This window comes from Sander lucioperca, chromosome 16 (genome assembly GCF_008315115.2).
Source record: "Sander lucioperca isolate FBNREF2018 chromosome 16, SLUC_FBN_1.2, whole genome shotgun sequence".
NCBI classification, from domain to species: Eukaryota; Metazoa; Chordata; class Actinopteri; order Perciformes; family Percidae; genus Sander; species Sander lucioperca.
Genome location: NC_050188.1, coordinates 23,243,711 through 23,252,001, shown reverse-complemented (window position 1 = coordinate 23,252,001; position 8,291 = coordinate 23,243,711).

Genomic DNA, 8,291 nt, shown 5'->3' with positions numbered 1-8,291 from the left:
TGCATGTTTTTAAAAGAAATTGTTAGAACTGTAATGGTATTATTAAGTACTCATATCAGTACTCGGTACCGGAAAGTATCCAAATGTACTCGTACTTGGTCTGAAAATAAGTGTTTTTGGTGCATCCCTAATTAAAAGAACATCTGCAGAAACCTGTTGTGGTGATTACAGTGTGTTATTGATAGAAACATAAAGCAGATGTATATTTAACAGCAGGTCCACTTTGTCTTATTGATTAGGAACATAAATCTGGTTCAGGGTCAATCAGAAAGCCCCGAAACAGCCACAGCCAGCTGCTCGCTGATTAATTAAACCTTTAATTTTAATTTCCTTAGTCGATACTTCCTTATACGCCTGTATTGATCAGACCATGTGTATGTGTGTATGTGTGTGTGTATGTGTGTGTGTCTGCGTGTGTGTATATGTATGTATGTGTGTATGTGTGTGTGTGTGTATGTATGTGCGTGTGTGTGTGTGTGTCTCCGTGTGTGTGTTTGTGTGTCTGTGTGTGTGCATACGTGCGTGTGTTCTTCATACATCATTAGTGAACAGTGTTCAGTCTAATTAATCAATCGAGTTGAGAGTGAGAACGTGTCGAAAGCGGCCGTAGTGCGATTAACGTTACACTTAATTGCTAAAAAAGCAAAAAAGAGCATTATGTAATTTCCTGCAAATAAAAGACCAATCTTTTTGCCGTATTTCCATATGAAGAGCTTGTTTCCACCTTTGCCATTTACCATTGAGCTTGCAATAAGAGCACTATGAATCTTGAGACTTTTCTCCTTGTTCTTCTCCGTATTGTTCATCATGAAATCAATTTTTAATGGTTCAGGTTCTTGCCTCCTGTTTTTTACTAACCGACTCCGCCAGATGGATTGCTTCGCATTTGCTCGTCATGTCCATCTGGGAACTTTACATTGGAGAACTTTTGGGAAGGGGCGAAAATACTAGTTAGCTGATTGGATAAACCATCTGTCTAGCACCACCTATGTTGGTGATAAACGGACCAAATCACCCAATCAGATCAACGATATATCAAACTCTTGCTGAAACCAGTCGGAGAAGAGCAAAACCATCTTTTCCTCCAAGAAAAGCCTCCAGTGCCATTTTTTGCTCTTCTTTCAATGAAGGAATACTTTCTAATTCGGATAAAACTTGCGCGATAGCTACGCTCATCTCATCCGTAGAAGCCGCCACATTATTAGGACTGAACAGTCGCTTCCCGTTCCCGGGGTGAGATCTTCAACTATTTCGGGACATGTCTGCAAGGATTGAGAAAAGAAACAAAAACATTGAAAGAGTTGTCGAAATAAACTCAAAAAAAGGAGACAAAGACTCAGAAAAACTGCCAAACAAAACTCATCAACGTTGAAAAAGCAAAAAAAATGTTGAAAAAAGCAACAACAAAAAAAATGAAAAAGAAGCAAAAAAAAATTTGGAAAATAGCAAAAAATAATGTGGAAGAAATTCTCCAAACAAACCTCTAAAAAGAAAAGCCTAAAAAAACTTCAGAAAAAGGGTCCAAAAAAGTTTTGTGAAAAGTTTGACCCCCAAACCCTTTTATATTTTTGGACAATTATTACAGATTGGACAATGACACTATCTCACTTGTAGTCCATCTTTGCAAGTCTTCCATGTGTAAAAGTTTATGCATCTGTGTGCATTCATGGCTGTTTAGCTAAAGTGTTGATAATGCACTTAACCTAAATGCATGAGTTATTCTCTTGTGGCTCTTTTTGGCATTTACAGCTTCAGGTGCATTACAGCCCTCTCTGGACTGGAGTAGTGGCTGCAATCACATCGGTGAATTGGGGGTCAGCCCTATGTTCCCACAGCCCTATGTTCCCACAGCCCTATGGTCCTGCAGCCCTATGGTCCCACATTTCTAAGATTTTTTATTTCACTGAAAATTAGGCCCTATGTTCCCACATTCTGAGACATTTTTAAAATTAGGTCTTGTGTTCCTACATTTCCCTTCATTAAGCCCTATCCTCCCACAACATTTTTAGGGTTAGGGTTAGGATTAGGGTTAGAGTTTAGGAATAGGGTTAGGGATTAGGATAGGGTTAGAGGGAGAAAGGGTTAGGGGGATAAAAATAGATACACATTATGAAAAGTAAATGTGGGAATATAGGGCCTAATTTTGGAAAGAAATCTTAGAAATTTGGGAACACAGGTACTGACTTGACTCATATCCAGTATGTGGAAAGTTGTTTACAAAAGTGTCACATCTGGATTTAATCCAGATATGTCTGAAATGATGAGTGAAATGAGACCTTGGTTAGATTTGAGAAACATCCTCATCACGGCCAACAATATTGTTGGGTTTAGGGTGGGTTTGGGCACCGAAACTCTGTACTTTTAGGGTACCAACCGGATTAGGCCAGTACAACCAGGGACCAATTCACGTAAAATAATTCTATGTCTAATCCGTTACCTGAGCGGTCATATGTAAGTGCAATCTCCTTATTTCTCTCTGCATATTTTACAGCTCTGATACTCGCACGAGACTGTGGAGCAGATGGAGCAAACTATGTCGCTTTGCAGGTAGCTCATCAAGTCGGATCGAGAGTCACGTTTACTGCCAATAACAGCGTCCGCAAGCATGTTACACTGTTCAAAACGCCTCGCAGAGCGCGTTCTGCTGCCAATAGAATATGACAACCAGTCTCCCTCCAGCGTTCAATACAGCACGCTTGTCAGGTGTCTTTGGCTGGTGTTATGTGACGCTAAAATTCTGCGCTTGGCGGGAGTGTGTGTGTGTGTGTGTGTGTGTGTGTGTGCGTGTGGCGTGTGCGTGTGTGCCTGTGTGTCCTCATACATCTAATGGTGAGCAGTGTTCAGTCTAAACTAATCAAGAGTCCAATTTCTCTGAAACTGCACGTATCAGGCTCGTTACATCAGGGAAAACTACGGGAAGCTACAACAATATCAAGCTCAGATGCCAAAGTCAAAGCAGACAAAAGCTGACAGGACACATAAAACGGAATAGCCCAGTTTTGATTATGTCTGGGAGTCCCGGTTGAAACAAGTACGGCTGCTAATTTTGCTGCCACGAGAGAACACTCACCAGAAAGCGTCAAAGAAATGTGGACTATAAGTTTATTAGTAGTGACCTTACCTCGTTAAAATATATTGTAAAATAATATTATTTATATACCTTCCATAACACGTTGGTCTCTTGATGATGTCTAATAACAACCACTTCAGTGCAGAAGACAATAATGACATTAAATAAAACCCTGTGAGTGAATATGCTTAAGTGATACCTGTGTAGTGAATGTGCAGACATAATTCACCTTTTGTTATGTATATGTGGTGTATTACGTTTGTTTGGGATTGCGGTCCTTTAGCATGTGATGACGTCTGTGGGACTGGGGGTTTGGTGCTGGGCGCACCGTTTTGTGAATGAATGTTTTCCTTATAAATACAATGAGCACCGCATTCGTGTGCTCAATGTGAGAAGTTGTCTCTGTCAAGATTACTACAATTCACCACTGGTGACCCTGACGATAGTCTGCTGACGTATCCAGTGACGCGACAAGACCATGTCCGTTAATGCTGTTTCTCAAGCTCCGGAATCTGGGAAGCATCGCCGTCGGCGTGGTTCGCCCAGGCTGAGGACGCAATTCGCATACGGGATATCACCGCAGATACAACGAAATACTACTACGTGTGTCGGCTCTCGGACATTCAATTGGCATCAGAGTGGTGAGCCTCTAAAAACCCTCCGGCGGCTGAGAACTATACGGCGCTCAAGACTCACCTGTGAAACGTTTGAGCTGTCAGACGCTGAGAGGGCGGCAGGCTTTCTCCCTTCAAGGACTGGGTGACAGCAAGCCGTCCGAACTCATGGACCATATGCTGGATCTCATGGGGGAGCACCGACTGGATTTTCTCTTCATGAGCTTTCCTGCGTCAGCTGCCTTCCCAGGTAAGGCTGGCACTAGCCACACCCACGATCACTGACTGTCGGAGACTGGCGAGGAGGCTGATACATTTTCCTGCGCACATCGATCCTGTGAAGTGGACGACTCCACACTCATCGCTGCAACCATGTCTCGTCGGCAGCTGTTTCTGGCCCCAGACAGTCTTCAGGCTTGTGTTTTTACCATGCAAAGTTTGGACCCAAAGCTACCAAATGCTGTTCGCCATGCAGTTCAGCGTGACGGGAAACGCCGGGGCCGGCGCTTAGTGATGGCCATGAGCGTCGGCCGCGTGGTCAGGCTGCTTTTCATCCGCGACAGCATCTCTGGATGGCGTTTTCTGTGCGACACGGGGGCACAGAGGAGCGTCCTGCCTGCATCCCGTTTGGACATGGTGACTGGCAGCCACGGCCCCCCTATGGAAGCTGCCAATGGTAGCCCCATTCGCACGTATGGAACGAGGTACGTTGGATTATGTTTGGAGGACAGCGTTTGGCTGTGGCGGGGGCTGTCCACCTTGGTTTGGATTACGACTGTCTTGCAGCGGATCAGGCCACGGACCTGACGTGCAAATCCTGCGGACCTCTGATACGGGGGCTGCGGGTTGGGACGTTGTTTTTGGCGAGGCATGTGAAACCGAGGCATGTGTGTCCGTTCGAGGACAGAAATGAAGAGGGATAATCCTTGTGTTGTCCTTGGGGTCAAATTGACAGTTTTTTAAATCAGAAATATGTTTTTTTCAACAAATTGCTGAAAATAAACATGGATGCATGCATATATGTTTTATGTGTTCCATACAACGTTCTATGCAGGTAAAATGAATGATTACTTTCATTCAATTTGGGTGTTTCAATCAATTTTATAGCATTTGAAAAAACAGTATCCGACTAAACTTGACATAAACCAGTCTGTGATCCATTCAACATCTAGCCTAGAAATCTAGACGCACCCTAGCGGCAGCAAATGTAATTTGCAGCCAGGGTCCGTCTAGCAACTTCCCGTGGCTTGCGAGCTGGGAATCCAAACTCGAGTCAGGCCAATCACATCGTGTATAGAGTCGGTGGGCGTGCTTATGGCTGCTGCTGCTGGCGAACAGCAGTCTTTGGAATTCTCTCTCTGGAAGATTTGGAGTTAAGCTTTTCTTTGAGAAAAGAACAAAGAATGGCACTGAAGTCATTCTTAAAGGAAGATGTGTTTGGAGTTTTGCCGACCGGATACGGCAAAACGTTTAACGATACTCAGAGAAATCAGTTTCTGACTGACATGACAGACGGAAAAAACCAAACGAATGAGATGGAGACTCACCGTCCCAGCGTTAATTTATCAGGGACAATGCACACTACTAATACAAACAAGTGAAATGTACCAGAATTATCCTGGAGGCTATTTTACATCCGCTGTCCTGGACTGCCGGTACAACCCAGTCTCACGGCAGTTTGTGAAATGGTCACGTTATTTAATCTATTGCTTCATGTACACGGACATGTTTATCTCATTTTTTCGTGGTGGTGAGCATGTTTTTTAAACTAATATATTCAATGGGAAGTGTCTTTCGTGATCACAACACGACTATGGTAGCGAGTAGTATGAAATGCCGAAAATCCGCGCAGGGAGGTTGGTTGGGGGGGTGGATGGGTCAAACAACACAGGACTTTCACCCCGGAGACCGGGAATCATGGCCCGCAAGTGATGATTCCTTTCCTCGTTGTTCTTTCCTAAACACAACCGTCCCTTCCCAGTTGTTCTTTTCCTAAGTTGATGCGATGGGAGTGAGAATGTGTTGTTATATTATATTGCAGCGGACGCTGTCTCCGCGGCGTTTTGAAAAGTGTAACCACACTGGGAACGGCTTTATTGGCATTAACGTGACTCGCTGCGACTTGAACAAGCTGCAGAGCCGACGTAGTTTGCTCCATCTGCTCCACAGATCTCTGGTGTGTGTGTCAGAGCTGAGCCCCGCTATCTGTGAAATATGCAGAGAGAATAAGGAGATCGCGCTTACGTATGAACTCTCAGGTACTGAGATTAGACACAGATTGATTTTACCTGAATTGATCCCCGGTAGTACTGGCCTAATCCGGTTGGTACGCTAAAAAGTACAGAGTTTCCTAGTTTTCCTAGAAATATGGGAACATAGGGCCCCAATTTTAAAAAAATCTTTGAAATGTGGGACCATAGGGTTGTAGGAACATAGGGCTGTGGGACCATTGGGCTGACCCCCAAGTCATAGATGTGATTGTAGTCAGTCAGTTTCCCCTAGCTACATGCAAATCAGAGTCAGTGACTACGGTAGCGAGTAGTATGAAAGCCCGAAAATCCACGTAGGGAGGTTGGTTGGAGTGGTGGATGGGTCAAACACAAGACTTTCACCCAGGAGACCGGGGATCGTGTCGCGCGTGTCACGTTTCCTATACACTGAGGCAGCGGGAGACGATTACACACAGGTGGTACACATTTGAGAAGGGAAGGTAATCACACAGGCAGGAAGGCAGACAAAGACGGGAAGAGAAGTGACCTACAACAGAGACAGACAGTGAGTTAACAAAATTAAACAGGAAGTAAGTGCATAAAGACAAAACATGACCTAAGAGCGGGAGTTGGATGTGACACTTTTTATCTGAAGACCGAAGAAAGATGACCAGGATAAAACTTTGGTAATGGCTCTATTTTTGACACTGTTGACCATTGGTCACTCATCATCTCTTCTTCATCTTTTTTCCAGCCTGGTCTCACAGAATTCTGTGAAATGATCACAAACTTTTTACAGCGCATTACGTGGTGGTGACGCGGAATGTGTGAAAATTCTGTGTGGCCACCACGGAAAACAACGCCAAAGTAAGTCAATGACAAGATGACTTGCGAGTTAGCCTGGATGCCAGCCGAACTTAGCCCCGCCACAACATTCGAGAGGTCGGGAAGTTCGGTCTGGACTTGATCCGTTGAGGAGCAATTATGCTCCGAACAAAAGCTGTTCGGACCAATCAAATTGTGAGGGCAGGCTTTATACAATGATGGACAGATACAGTAACGAACAGTAACGTCTCTCTCACATACACACACACACACACACACACACACACACACACACACACACACACACACCTACTCTTCCAATGAGCTTACGGAACATGAAGTACATAAAGTCAGTTTGTACTTCTAGGTGTTGTACTCTCCACTGTTGGCAGTTTTTTGTAGTTGAGTAAGTAAAGTAAGTCGAGGATTCATCAGTGTGATCACACGTTGACCCCGCGGCCAACAGGGCTGGACTGGCCATCTGGCATACCGGGCATCTTCCCGGTGGGCGACGCACTTTTGGGCCGAATCGCCGATATAAATAGGCCTTTTTTTATTTATTTTTTGGGCGCACCGGCCCATAAGGAACTCCTAGCGGCCCATTGGTTAATTTTCTTTATTGGCAATGGCCTGACCCAATCAAATCCAACGAATCCCACTATGGCCACGCCTCCCGGCCCTGAGACACGAGCTGTAATAGTTATGCTGGAAGTTTAGCATCCACGTTAAAATGGACAAACGACCACCAAAGCGCAAGGGAGGTGCAGAGAAATTATGGGAGAAAAAGATTAACAATCTACAGGCGGATTCCTCAAAATGTGTCAAAACTTTGGACATATTTTGGGGCTGTAGTTGCTGCTTCAACATCAGCACTACCTGAAGCCGAGGAGAGGGAGTGAGGGTGTGTGTGTGTGTGTGTGTGTGTGTGTGTGTGTGTGTGTGTGTGTGCGCGCGCGTGTTATGTGCGCCTCACGTCATAACGACAACAAGCAGTTAAAGTTAGTAGCTGTCAGGTAACCTAACTGTTGGTTAGCTGAAAAGTCTGTGTGATCTATAAATCAGTGTTGATACAAGCATCAGTGTTCCTGTATTGCTTAATTAGCTTCTCTGTATTGGTGCTCTTCTCCAGGGCATATACATCTCAGTTTTATTGTAGCTTTTGGGAAGGGTTATGGTTATTGTATTTAGCAGACACTTTTTACAATAATTAAAATTAACACACAGTTTTTAAAGTTGCTAAGCCAATGTTAAGCAAAATAGTAATAATAACAATGATGGCAATACATAATATCAATAATAAAAATAATAAAAATTCCATTAATATACAAATCATAACTCTAAGAATGAATGAATTATTTAAGTGTAAGATCAACAGATAAGTCTTGAGACCCCTCTTGAAGGATCCAAAATGATCACATATACGCAAAACACTAGGCAACTCATATCATAGAATGCACGAATATTTTAAGAGGACTGTCTGCAGGGAATGTGTCTGACCAATCACGGGGGGTGTGGGCCGCCTAGGCCAAAAATGCCAGGGCCAATTTTTTGTGCCAGTCCAGCCCTGACGGT